The 13674-nt window shown below is 43.4% G+C and overlaps 1 pseudogene; it reads right to left on the bottom strand.

The window, feature by feature from the left end:
- Positions 1–3111: 3111 nt before the first annotated feature.
- On the bottom strand, positions 3112–3845 carry LOC148012340 (NPL4-like protein A pseudogene; annotated as a pseudogene).
- Positions 3846–13674: the final 9829 nt, after the last annotated feature.

Below are 13674 nucleotides of genomic sequence, written 5' to 3'. Positions count from 1 at the left end.
TGTTTTTTTCCGCTCTTTACACATAAAATGATGGCAAAATGCCTTATAAATCTATGTAACAATGCAACATTTGATCGATGGGAGGGTAGAGTGGTTAAAATGTGTCTAAATGCGGAGTAATGATGAAAAGATTGCTAGTTTTTGTTTGCATGCGATATAGGTCGGTGAATAATTATAGAATGAGAGCCTAGTAGCACAAGGATTTCCTCGGTGCTAGGTTCATGCAAAGCCACATAAGAACGGTAGTTGAAAATCATTGAAACAATGTTTCCCACATGTGCACAATATATGATTTCATAACTGTTTGAGCACTTAGCATCCACAATATGCATAAATCATGGAAATATTTAAAGGTATCAGAAATCCTGGATGCACAGCAATTGCTTTCATTAGGACCTTGACCCACGTTGAGTGAGAGACAGGACACCCTAAGCTATAGGCTAGGCGTGGGGTTTGGGGAAAAAAGAAGTAATGACAATAGTACATGTATACGATTAAATGGGACCTTGAGTGGATTTTGTGCAAAATGTTTATATGTTGAGCGACGCACCGAGGGGCCAATCCCGAAGGTGTAGGAGAGTCGCAGAGGGGTGGCGGCACTGAGCCGTTGGAGGACCCCCTATGTCTGTGCTTTGTGCCATTAGGCAATGTGTAAGGGACTCCCTCTGAGGAGTAGTGGGTGAGAGAAGAGTGGACTACAAACGACGTAATACAAACGCAAGATGTCTCGGAAGGCGATGTACGTGTTATCAACGCTCCTGGCCGCGAGGCTGTGGGGTTGTTGAGCGCGTGAGATAGAGTTCCGGCTAGTGCACGAGCCAATGCTGGCCCATTCAAGGTTCCATCAGTGGTGCGTCTACCGGGAGCCGCTTAAAAGTGGTGGTCCTCGAATCCTGGTTGTCTAGGGACCAACTAGCAGTTTATGCCAAAGGATACTGTGATTGATCCGTTATTTATTGATAAGCATCATCTAGCAGAAATCCAAAAGCAAGAAAGAGACGAAAGAGCTAGGCGAGGTGTAGAAATTTTTAGGAGATATTCCCCTAAGCATAGCGGTGCTGAACCCTTACAAGGGAGTGGAAGCTCTAGTGCTCCCCTTTCTCCCATAAGCCAGTCTATATCAAGTGCGGGAGGTGTAACCCCACCGTCCCCTATTCCTAGTGCAAATCCAATCCTTGTCATGGCGCAGCCTATTGTAATTCCAGCAGGAACGACGGATTTTTCGGCTCTAGGTTACCCGCTACCCATTCTTAATGGGCTAGTTGAGGAAGATGCGGAACTCCACATTAGGGAGTTTCAAAAGCTGATGTTTAAGTGTCGCATTCAAAAAGAATGACATTTAATGATGTTCTTCAATATGACTCTTAAAGGAAGAGCCGCTATCTGGTACCATGGTTTAGAAGCCGGAACCATATTGAATATTGATTCATTTTATGGAGCTTTTTGAAGGGAGTTTGCCCCTGAAAGGGGTGGGAAATATTGGTTGCGTGTACTCAACGTGACCCGCCAAGAATGACACGAGGATATTCGTGCTTATGCGAAGAAAATAAAAGAGGTTCTCCGTAAGTTGGACACCTCTATTCCTATCCCCGTAGCTGCCCAATTGCAATATTTCCTACATGGTTTGGACTTTAACATCCAATTGCAGTTGAGTAGTGTCCCCTTGGGGGATATAGATACTAGGTTGAAGGTAGTCGAGAGGCTATCAAAGAGGAGGAAAAGCTGAGGAAATCTCTGTGTGAGGAGGGAGTTGTGAGGCTAAAGGTGTTGAACAGAGCACGAGGGAGACGAGAAACGGACGAAGAGAGAGGCGAAGAGAGACACGAGACACCGAAAGTGGAACCCCAGAAGTGTGTCAACTGAGCACACATGATAGGAATATATAGAGGGGACCTGGGGCGCTATATATAGACGGGCGCTATATATAGACAGACTATATATAGCTAACATGGGCACTATATATAGACAGACTATATATAGCTAACACCCCCGCTCAAATAAAGGTTCCTTACTATAGATGAAAAAACCCTCGGGGACTCAAGGGTAAAACCCACAACTCTATATAGGCCTACCGTTATATTAATATTCAAAATATAAAATTACAAAGTTGAACTTACAAGAGCCTGTTCATAGGCATCATTCCATTGAGCTACATCACTCAGGAGCTACATCACTCCTGAATTACAATAGCCTATTCAGAGGCATCAAAAGAGCTTTATCACTCCTAAATATACAATATGTAAAATAAGGATAAGCGACATCACTGTAAAAGATAAAATCTCCAAGAAATTCCTGCAACTGAAGTTGGGATGAAAGCAGTATATCTATCACATCAAAACTTAAAGAAAAACATTACAGTGACATTAGAACAACACAAGGTCTATAGAGATGGTTCGCGACGCCGCTCTATAGACAACATAACACATGTGGGGCCCCATGAACAGAATATAAATAAAATAATTTGTCATCAACTGGAATATAGACACTCATCAACTGGAAAGAATATAAACAAAATAATGTGTCATCAACTGGAATATAAATGCTCATCAGCTGGAAAGAATGTAAACAAAATAATGTATCATCAGCTAGAATATAGATGCTCATCAATGGAATAACGAACGAGGATGATCAACATCCAAAAGTAATGTTGATGTTGAAATGTAAAGAGAGAGAGAGAGAGAGAGAGAGAGAGAGAGGAAGCTTATCTGCTAAGTGGCTCTCGTAAGCTACCAGGTTTCTAAACAACCTCTCTGTATCATCTCCCACTCTTATTTTGGGCAAATATAGAATGGCCTTCTTAGCATCGAAACTGACTGAGTTCATGTAAGTCTCCAGCCTTAGCAGGGTTTATGTCATCTTGCCCCTCAACACCTATTGTCGCTCAACACATTATGAGCTGTTGCTGCAGAAAGAGCTACAATAGCTGCATTGTCATAGTCAGTATTTCTTTTTGGCTCATCCAATTGCTGTTCACACCTACTGCCTTCCATTTCAGATGAGAACTCATGGCCATTCAATGGCCGCAGATCTTCTTGCTCAGCATTCTTTGTTGGCTTTTGTGCCAACAGTGACAAAGACTCCTTTCTCTTGCGGAAACGCCGAGACTTATTTTCAATAGTTAGGGGTTGAGGAAATGCTACCTGCTTCAGACACATTTTCGAACTGATCAAAGCCGCTCTCGGCATGAAGCTCCACAGCCTGCCGGATTTCTGTGTTTGACAAAGTGTAGTCTCTCTTGTTCTGGCTTATTGTCAGAGTGAAGATGAAGCCTACCCTGTGCATCCCTAACCCAATGGCTATGGCCTCGACCTGTCTTTCCTCTTCTGGATCCCTAAGAGAAGCAAGGTGTCCTCTGTGCCTTGTTGGGGGGGTTCGTAAATAAATTCAACACAAACCTCGCCCTGCTCAGTTAGGGTTCCATACATGAAGCCCCCGCGTTTCACAGCGAAGGCCAAGCTATCATTGACATAATGCTGAAAAGCATTTGCTGCATCACGATCAAAGGAGACCGATGCACAGTGAGGCTTCTCCTATTGCTCGATTCTTGTCTGCTATGCAATCAGATCATCCATAGTCATTTTCTTCTCAAACGTGCCAGCAGGATTGACAGGGGGGCCTGCGACAGTGCGCTCGCCTTCGTAAGTGCGACAGTGACAGCGAGACGGACAGGTTCGTAAGGTCGGAGTAAGCTGGAGCTACAAACGGTGAATTCGCAAGCAGGATAGCTTGGTTTGTGGAGATGATCTGCGAGGAGACTAGCATGCGGCCTGCAGCTGTCCCACAGTGCAGGAAGGATCGACGTCCACGCACTCCAGGCCATTGCGGCTTCTAATGCGTAAAAGCATGGCTACGGTGGAGGCGCCTCTCTATCTCTCAGAAAGAAGAATTAAGAGAACGTGAAAGAGGAGTCTTACTGAGAGGAAGTCTCGGCTGCATACCACAAGAAACCACTGAAATTACAGCAAAGATTCAGGCCAGGCAGAAGGATTCACTGCTGCTGCTACTGCCATGAAGATGGAGGGGAAGGAGTCGTTGCGACGACCAGATCAACCCTGGGGCTATCCCAGCGGAGGGGTTGACGGTATGCTCTAATACCATGTTAAACAATACGGGAGGGAGACGAGGAACGGAGGAAGAGAGAGGCGAAGAGAGACACAAGACACCGAAAGTGGAACCTTAGAAGTGTGTCAACTAAGCACACATGATAGGAATATATAGAGGGGACCTAGGGCGCTATATATAGACGGGCGCTATATATAGACAGACTATATATAGCTAACAGAAGGAGGGAGGTAAGAAGTACGTGTTGTGCCAGCTGCCGCCGCCTGAAGCCAAGTATGCTGCCAGCGCCGTCTCCATTTGATGCCGCCTGAAGATCGTGGCCGCCATCAAGCTCCTATTCCCTTCCCTCCACGCCACCTACTGTAGCTTCTAAGGGGAGGCTCTCTAAGCCCCCTTTTCTATTGCCTTCTCAAGAGGGTTTTTTTTTTAACCCCCGAGATTTAAGCACTTTTTCACCCCTACCATCCCCCATAAAGCTCACACTAGCCGGGTTTTTAAGCCCCATTCCATAGCATTTCCATAAAGCCTTTTAACCCCCTTCCCCCCTCCCCCCCCCCGGTTTCCTTTTAAAGCCTCCCATTGCAATCCCCATACAAGTTCATTTTAAACCCCCGAGTTTCCTTTTAAAACCCTTTCCACACAAGTATTTTAAATCCATTGTATCCCTTTTCGTGAAGGCCCTATCATATCCAGAATTTCCAAGTCCCCTTTCCCTTACATTCCCCAAAAGCCATTTTTCTGGTTGTAAAGTCCTTTCCGTGGACTCACGTAAGCCCATTATAACCAGGATTTAAAGCTTTCCCATTATACCCATCACAAGCCCAAACTCTTTGCCGGGTTTAAGAGCTCTCCCATTGAACCCTCCTAAAGCTAAATTCTCTTTCCTCTGAGCTTCGAGGAGGAAGCCTATAAGGTCTTACAAAGCCTAATTCCACAAGACGGTGCATGGGTCAAGGAAGCCGAATCTCAAAGGGAATTGCACATGCGAGGGAGACATGCCAAGATCATAAGTCTGCGGCCAAGGCAAGGAGGTCAAATTCATGATGGCCCCTAAAAAGGCACAAGGCGCAACCACAGGAGGATCATCTCCTAACATTCATGTGGACGTTTCACGGAATCCACAAGTCCAAGTTTTCTTCCTATTTTTGATTTATGTCGTAATATTGCAATTATGCATGGTTAATTCACGGAAGTAAGATGTACTTTTACAATTGAAAAACATTGGCTATCTTAGGGGAAATAACTCACAAATGAAGATTGGTCAATTGTATTTTTTTAAATGGAATGTACGAAAGATGTTCATGCATTTTTAGCAAGTGGCTTCTGTACATTACAAAGTAATGAATCTAGAATAACAATGATTATCATTACAAAGTCAAAATTATTGTAGTACACCTTCGACTATGCATGGAAAGATTAAATTGCATGTCGCATTATTAGCCATCTCTTTCTTTGCAATGATTCATTAAAAAAGATTCCTAACAACCGTAGAAATTTGCAAGGCATGGAAATGATTCTAGGGCTGCATGAAGTAGATTAAACTCTAGTCACTTAGCAAAAATCTCAATCAATTACGAAAGTAGTTACAAAAGGTTGTGTAATGCTCATTCAGCATACAAATAATTCATTCAGAAATGAAATTAGGAAAAGGTTGCATGGTTTGTTTTAACATAAAACCCTAAAAGTTTAGTGGCATGAATCTTGAATGCATGTTTTAGAAAGATCAATAGGAGTTATGCCGTAACTTAACATACGCTTTGATCTTAACTAGTAAAGTTAGGGATTGTAAATCCAATCATACGTAGGCAATGAATCGTGTACTTACGCGAATGGTATCCTAATGCAACTAGTTTTTTCCCTCTTTGATCAAGACAATATCTTCATGAGCAGACAAGTTAGTTATTTTATCCTAAACACCTAAACCATGAAGGACTCGCTTAAGAATGGTTAAATCGATGCAATATATCCCAAGTGCTAACTAGGGTTTAGCACGTTGAGGATGTGACCTAGTCGCACTTATTGCCAAGATGAAACTTTCATACCCTAAAGACTAGTCCACATTCACGGAATGTAGGGACAATAGGACATACTTGCAAGAAACGATCTAGGGTTTCTACCCTAAGGATCGCCCGCTAAAAAGATGAAACCCGATTTGAGATGGAACCCTAGGACCGACGATATCGGCCTAGTGCAATCAGGAACGGATTGGATATGAGACACCCTAACTCTGTTTCCTATCTAATCATGATTCCGTGATTAGAAGACACCGTTCGATGGGTAAAATAGTCCCATGGATTAGATACGACACTTGTGCAACAAGTTGCAGAGTTATATGATCTTGTGGGTTGACCACAAGGGAATGGCCAATTTCTCGGAATGAGATTGGCAAATTCTTCCGCAAGTTTATCTTGCAAGAGGATGAGTAGTCATCCTGTTATAGCACATTTCTTGGGAAAAGTGACCAAGATAAGGGAATTAGCTATTTGCTTGGAAGCAAAGGACCAATCAATAGTTGGGAGCAACATACTTTTTGTTAATAGAACTTAAGGTATTGGTTAAGTTGGGTTAATAGGGTACGGCCCTAACCCAAGGACATAAGGGTTAACAAACAAACCCTTGGGGATCTTGCCAAGTTACAATTGATCCCGGATCGAGTGCTAGATGCGTTTGGAGAGAAGGATTCACTCCTTAGCAGTTGGCCAAATAATGACCACTAGAAATAATTGTGCTTGTAATAGTTTAAAGAGCACTGTTTGCTTTTTTTACTCAAGGAATTAAAGGATGAAAAGATATCTAATGCTTCAAGTTAAAGGCCTGAAGGGAGAGGCACCCTTAGGTACCCCCGACTGTCTACTTGACCCTAACCAAGGGGGTTGTTCACCACACCCGGAAGGTGGACCGAGAACCTGCCGCGAGAGATCTCTCCGTTGAGCACTACTTGGAGCACGAAGACGCTTGGGTGCCAAGGGGGGCTCTGGCCATAAATCCCTCGCCTTTAGGGCCCTGCACAAGAGACCAACGTGACTCCGGATTGGATCTCGAGGCCCGCATACTAGTCTACGGGCGTAATCTTAGATTATTAATCCCTGTGGATTGTTAGATAGCCTTCAGGCGGATTATGGATAAGCCTACGAGCTGGACTTTATAAATGTATTCCAAAGATAAATTGACAAGGAACTTGTTTGACAATGTTTTTCTATGTCAAGTGCTAAGATTACGTGAAGGAACCAATGCCTAACGAGCTAATTAAGGAAGCTTCTTGATGCATATCCAAGTAAAATGTGGTAGGTAATTAGACAACTAAAACAACTTGAGGAAAGTGCGGTGGATGTGGCCATGGGTCCGTCCTACGGATGGGTGGTCCTGGTTGGCCAGGAACTTTTCTCAATCATAAATGACAGTAAGAAAATCGTTTCAAAGGACATGAACAGCAAGGGCACCGACCTAGATTCTAGGTTATAATAATCCCCGTTTACGTTATTTTAGGGGAATGAAATGGGGCTATGCCTTATAGCAGAGAGGTTGAGCTTTACATCCCTCACGTTTTCCATTCTCCTTGAACCAAGTGCAGCATGAATCCGCTTCGGCCCTAGCGTTTCTGCGTATAGTAGTTCGCTCCGGTTCGACGCTAGTTGCCATTTAGGAAATGACCATTAGGAAAATCCCTGATTCAGGTCGGCGGTCCTAAGTGGGAACAGCCAGAATATTTCCGCTACATGGCAGACATGAAAAGTCCTAGATCGCAAACCCCGTGATATTCCATGGGAGTGTCGGGCGGAGCTTTCTAGATGTCCTTTCCGATGGACTACTAAGACATGTCATGAAAGGAACAGGTGGACACCTTACAGTTGGTATCAGGGCAAACCAACGAAGGATTTATTTTTAAGAAATCTTAATAAGAAAAAGTAAAGCAAATGTTACTGTTCCGAATATTTCCTTACTTTCCATGTTGTCTTGCAGAATTATGAAGCATGGAATAGGTTCTTAGTGTTCCAAGTCATGTTTTTGACCGCGACGCATTCCCCGGATTATCGACAAAGGGTTGAAATGATGAACATCCTAGATCGTATCTATAATCCATCACCTTTGTACGTGGAACGAAGATGGACGGGTGACTTAGGAATCTACTATATAGCTACCCACCGATCTCCATACCTTCAAACCAACCTAAAGAGGATCAAGTGGTTGGAAAACCTAAAGATCGTGAAGCTGTTCATTTTTGTGGAGGCTCACGTAAACTCAACTTTACATATTCAACGTCGGAGGGTTGAACTGAACTCATATGTATATGAGGAAGTGACCCGTATAATCCCTGCCGACAGGATCAAGGTGTTGGGGCGCTATGAGAAGAATGGGTTCCAAAGGAAAGGATACCCTAATCTTCCGATGACTTACTAATTCCTGAAGATCCATGACCCAAAACCATACTATTATCCAGTTCCCGTAGAAAAATGTAATACAACATTATTCTCCCCAAACTAAAAGTAAACAGTTGCCCTATCATCTCAATAAATATTGTACTCTGAAAGGGTTAGACCCATATAAATGCAATAAGACTTCTTTTTATCAATGTCTGTTTTGTCCATGAGAATTGATAAAAAGTTAAGTGGTTAGGATTCTTGGTTGATAGCTGAATTGGGTATGAAATATAAATCATAACAACTAGTGAGTTATAACGTTAAGAATTTTTTATTCAGGCACAACCCCAGGTATAGATTCCCATTTCGCCTCCTACATCAAGTACTACCGTAATCCAGGAGAAGAAGTTTCTTCTCAAGCAGATTAAGCCGCCTGAATTTTACGGGAAAGGTAGAACTGTCCAAGCGGATGCCGAAATTTGGATAGATTCTATGGAGGATTACTTTGAAGTAGCCAGTAATGCACCCGCCAACCAGGCTATGCTCGCCAAGCTGAAGCTCACCGGCGAAGCCAGACTTTGGTGGAAGCAATCGTGCAGAGATTAAGGGATCGCGGAAGGATCCGTTATACCTGGGAAAAACTGAAGAAATCTATGCAAGGAAGATACTTACCACCTGCATATCACACGCAGAAAATGAATGAGTTCTATGAGCTAAAACAACTGGGACTCACTCTTGACGCATATTACTCAAAATTCGTCTCACTTCTTAAGTATGTGCCACAGATGGACATGAGAAGATCCGACCATGGAAGTAGAGTTTGAAAGGGCGACGGTCCATGCCGCTCTACACAAGAAAGGCCCGAATCGCCAGTTCTTGGTGATTCAGACACTGTCGGACTATCAAGGTAAAGGTTTCAAGACATTGATTGATTGTGGCAGTACACATTCCTTTATCTCACCAGCTTGTGCATGAAGATTAGGAATAGCCACAATAGAAGCACCTACCTTTCTTGTGAAATTAGCAAATGGTCATGAGGTCACTTGTACCAGGTAAACTGCTAAGGTGGAATTCTTTCTGGGAGGAAAGACGACTTCGGTCAAATTCAGAGTCATGAACCTAGGAATACATGAGTGTCTACTCAGAATGGATTGGCTTAAACCTAATGACGCCCACATTCATTGTGGAAAGGGCCAAATTTCATTTCGAAACTTTGAAGGGGAATTGGTCACATTTCAAGGTGAGGCTAGAAAGCCAAAAATTCAATTGGTCAAAGCACCTCGGATTTTAAAGGGAGTCAGAAAGTGACTACCTGTCTACTTAATTAAGCTCAATAAGTTAGTTCAGAAGCAGGAGTCTAGTGAATAACCTTCTTGGCTAAAGGAATATGCGGACTTATTTCTTGAAGAGTTGACAGAACTCCCACCTCAAAGAAAAGTGGATCATGAGATCAAGCTAGTGCCAGGAGCTGCACCAATTGCAAAGAGACCTTATAGAATGTCCATCCCGGAAGCAATTGAGCTGAAGGAACAACTCAAGAAACTGCTAGATCAGGGCTACATCCATCCTAGCAGTTCACCATGGGGAGCTCCAGTACTGTTCCAAAAAAAGAAAGATGGAATGCTTTGACTATGTATTGATTACAGAGGGTTGAATCAATCAACTGTCAAGAACAAGTACCCTATTCCTAGAATAGATGAGCTCGTTGAGCGTCTTCAGGATGCAAAGATCTTCTCCAAGATTGATCTCAAGTCTGGTTACTATCAGATAAGGATCAAGGATGAAGATATCCCAAAGAGGGCATTCAACACAAGATATGGACACTTTGACTTTCTAGTTATGTCATTTGGGCTTATGAATGCGCCTGCCACCTTCAACAAGTTAATGCAGGACATCTTTAGGCCATATCTTGATGACTTTATACTCGTCTTCTTCGACGACACTTTAGTCTATTCAAAATAGGAAGAAGATTATGAACCCCAACTTCGGATTGTCCTTGAGACAATGAGAGCACATAAGCTCTATGGTAAGATGAAGAAGTGTGCATTCTTCAAACGTCAGATTGAATATCTGGGATTCATCGTATCAGTGGAAGGAATCTCAGTGCCGGCCAAAGTCAGAGATGTTCCTAGAATGGCCAATACCAACAACTGTCAAATAAATACATAGTTTTCTTGGATTGATAGGATGGTATAGGGTCTTCATCAAAAACTATGCTTTGATTGAAGAACCTCTGACGGACCTACTGAAGAAGCAAACATCCATTGCATGGTCAATTGCTGAACAAACCAGCTTTGATAGATTGAAGCAAATTTTGGTATCAGCACATATCCTAAAACTTCTAGACCTCAGTGTGGAGTTCGAGGTGGTAACTGATGCTAGCACACTTGCCTTAGAATGTGTGCTCGTGCAGGAAGGTCATCCTGTAGTATACTCTTCAAGGAAACTGAAGAGCCATGAGAAGAATTATACTACCCATGATCTAGAACTATTAGCTGTAATTCATGCCCTAAAGCTTTGGAGACACTACCTATTGGATAAGAAGTTTACTCTAGTGATTAATCATAAAAGTCTCGAGTGGATCTTTACCCAGATAACGAGCTCAATATGAGGCAACGTCGGTGGATTGAAGTGCTGGAGGAGTATGATTTTGACATCAGGTACCGACCGAGAAAGGAGAATGTAGTTACCGATGCACTCAATCGCAAGGCATTCCTTAATTCTCTAATCTTGCAAAATCCATCAACAGCTAGATCTCTAGCTGCCATAAAGGTGTCCATGCCAAACAACCCAATACCTGAGCTAGCTAGAGAGGAAGCATGCCATGATCCATCCTATCAAAAGATGCTAAGGGAGATCCCTATCAAGGACCAGGACCAAAAGCTACATGCTAAGTATCATGAATTCTCTATCAATAGTGAACTTGTCTACTATAGAACGAGGTTATGTATACTAGCAAGCCAATCACTTAAGCACAAGATATTGTGGGAAGCTCATGATTCCCCTTTCTTAGGACATCCTGGCTATGCCAAGACTCTCAATGTAGTTAAGGAAGAGCTACTATTGGGAGAGGCTTAAAGGCGACGTTCTCAAAAATGTCACTAAGTGTTTGTCTTGTCAACGTATCAAAGCCGAACATGTCAAAATGCCAGGGAAGTTAAAACCACTTGACATTCCCCAAATGAAATGGGAATTCATCAGTATGGACTTTGTTGTTGGCCTACCCCAACATGAGGGAGGATACAACTCCATCATGGTTGTGGTTGACATGCTTACTAAGGTTGCACACCTTATTCCAGTAAAGGCAATCTATAAAGCCTCAGACATTGCAAGGTTATTTATCAAGGAGATATTCAAGCTACATGGGCTACCCAAAAGAATCATTAGTGATCGTGATTCTCTCTTCACATCACACTTCTGGAGAGCTATCTTCGAAGCCATTGGGACTCAACTCTATTTTAGTACAGCTTACCATCCCAAAACTGATGGCCAAATGGAACGAGTCAATCAAGTCATTGAGGATATGCTAAGGGCACACTGCTGTCGTCAGCCAAAAAGGTGGATTCAATACTTGCCTTTGGTTGAGTTTTCCTACAATGCTTCTTACCAACAAAGCATTCAGATGACCCCTTTTCAAGAATTGTATAGTCATGACTGTCGAAGTCTACTAAACTTCTCAGATCCAACCTTGAGGGTTGAAGCTTCAAGGCAGATGTTGGAAGACATGGATGACCAAGTAAAGTTAATAAGACAGGACATCTAAGCCGCCAAGGATAGACAGAAGGCATACGCGGATTTGAAGAATCGAGATAGAATCTTTGAGGAAGGAGACATGGTCTTCATTCGCGTACGCCCAAAGAATAGTTTCCTATCCTTAGGAGACTGCAAGAAGCTAAGTCCAAGGTATTGTGGACCATATAAGACCCTCAAGGGCCTAGGACCTAATGCTTATAGACTGCAACTCCCTGAGAGCCTAAAGGTTCATAATGTATTCCATATTAGCCTATTGAAGAAGTATGTACCTAATCCTAACCATGTACTTGATGACCAGCAAGTTGTAATGCCTAGTCAAGGAGTCCTTGAACTACGGCCTGACAGGGTCTTAGATGTTAGGGAGAGACAACTGAGATCCAGAACCTTGAGAGAATGCCTCATCCAGTGGAAAGATTATCTTGAGGAGGATGCCACTTGGATAGATGAAAGCACTCTCAACCATCAATATCCCCAGTTTATCTCGAGATGAGGACATCTCGATTCCTCCAAAGGGGAGAGAATATAATATTTCTACCAAAAAATATTACGAGCCCGCATGAGTCTTATGCAAACGACAATGCCGGAATTAAAGATACGAATGGTGCAATCTTTATGTTCTACACAACATGACCCTCCACTGGCAAAAATCGAGACCATGGTTTAAAGAAACCCATATATCTTCATGTGAACCTTCTCTTGGGAGGAGTTCAAGAGGATAAGGTTAGATTTATTGCAATTTGTTCTAATCCTCTTCCCCCCAGCCGAGGTGTGCATGAGGGAAGAGGATGAGGCTATAATGGGAGCTTGTAGTCGTGGAAGAGGAGATTGCATGCAGGGGGGCCACGTGGGGGAGGGAGGCCTTAGCCCCTCTTCCTAGAAATACCCCCCTCAAAAGGGGTGGAGTGAAGGTGGAGCTGAGTAGTCGTGAGGCTGAAGGTAGTCGAGAGGCTCTCAGAGAGGAGGAAAAGCTGAGGAAATCTATGCGTGAGGAGGGAGTCGTGAGGCTGAAGGAGGGAGGTGAGAAGTACGTGTTGCGCCAACTGTTGCCACCTGAAGCCGAGTACGCCGCCAGCGCCATCTCCATTTGCTGCCGCCTGAAGATCGTGGCCGCCATCAAGCTCCTATTCCCTTTCCTCCATGCCACGTACTACTATAACTGAAACCTTAGAAGCTTCTAAGGGGCCGCTCTCTAAGACCCCTTTTCTATTGCCTTCTCAAGCGGGTTTTTTTTATAACCCCCGAGATTTAAGCACTTTTTCCCCCCTTACATCCCCCATAAAGCTCACACTAGCCGAGTTTTTAAGCCCCATTCCATAGCATTTCCATAAAGCCTTTTAACCACCCCTCCCCCCCCCCCCCCCCCGCCCCTCGGTTTCCTCTTAAAGCCTCGCATTGCAATCCCCACACAAGTTCATTTTAAACCCCCGGGTTTCCTTTTAAAACCCTTCCCACACAAGTCTTTTTAATTCATTGTATCCCTTTTCGTGAAGGCCCTATTATA

This window comes from Lygodium microphyllum, chromosome 27 (assembly GCF_053477565.2).
Source record: "Lygodium microphyllum isolate KBCC chromosome 27, Lygodium_microphyllum_v1.1.10, whole genome shotgun sequence".
Classification (NCBI taxonomy): Eukaryota; Viridiplantae; Streptophyta; class Polypodiopsida; order Schizaeales; family Lygodiaceae; genus Lygodium; species Lygodium microphyllum.
The sequence above is the reverse complement of the archived record's forward strand: the minus strand, read 5'-3'. Positions and strand labels throughout refer to the sequence as shown.